The following is a 1,189-nucleotide window of genomic DNA, read 5'->3' as shown; positions in this document are numbered from 1 at the left end:
ACACACACACACACACACACACACACACACACACACACACACACACACACACACACACACACACACACACACACACACACACACACACACACACACACACACACACACACACACACACACACACACACACACACACACACACACACACACACACACACACACACACACACACACACACACACACACACACACACACACACACACACACACACACACACACACACACACACACACACACACACACACACACACACACACACACACACACACACACACACACACACACACACACACACACACACACGTACGTTCATTGTCAAACAGACCAACGGCAGTACAACTTGAACTGAACAAGCTATCAGATGGTAGCTAAGGAAAACATGACGGTAAATACATAACCTAACTAATAAAATAAAAAATTGAAGCAAGTGACGAACACAGGTCACTTTTCAATAGAACCGAAAGTTTCCCCTCACGAATCCTTTTATTTTCGTCAATCACCTAATGTAAAAGTACCTATAAATCCACGTGAACTAACCCGTTGTCAGTCCTGAATCTTGCAGTTTAAAGCCACTGCTCCACGATATGGAAAAATACAGGGGACAAGGGAAGGGGCTATGCTGCACCGCGCCTCTCATCACTACTAGCCAATTCCCACCAAACCGTACCCACTCCCTGGATGACCTACCCCACTCGTCGTTATTGCTACAGCCCAGCACTTTCCTACGAACAACCCCCAAAACAAAAACCACCTCCCTCTATATGTGGCTGTCGTAACAATGATTAATATATACATCAACATTTCAGCTGTACACAGGAATTAAATGCAGATTTACAAATATTCAACCACCAGTGTCACTCAAATCACTCCTATCACCTATTCTTAAAACTATCACTATCAAATGCAAGTCCAAAATAAAGCTGTACAAGTAGTAAATATAGAACATACCTCCATAAATGGTTAATATCCGACTACCACCTTCCCACTAGATACATCAAGCTTTAGTTCAACGGCTGGATCCACTGTCGATGTCCTCTAACATCAGTCACTAATTTATCCAACTTACTCCCTCACGTATGGACTCTGGTCTAGCGCCGTGCAAGGTTATTCACGTCCCATTGCTCCTGGTTAACTAACTAATTTCATGCAGGTTTATTTCACCTTAACTCTGAATGAAGCACCACAGCT

The sequence above is a fragment of the Coenobita brevimanus genome, unplaced genomic scaffold (assembly GCF_032717465.1).
Source record: "Coenobita brevimanus isolate Jiangsu-jjx unplaced genomic scaffold, ASM3271746v2 jjx.HiC_scaffold_203, whole genome shotgun sequence".
Taxonomy (NCBI): Eukaryota; Metazoa; Arthropoda; class Malacostraca; order Decapoda; family Coenobitidae; genus Coenobita; species Coenobita brevimanus.
The sequence above is the reverse complement of the archived record's forward strand: the minus strand, read 5'-3'. Positions refer to the sequence as shown.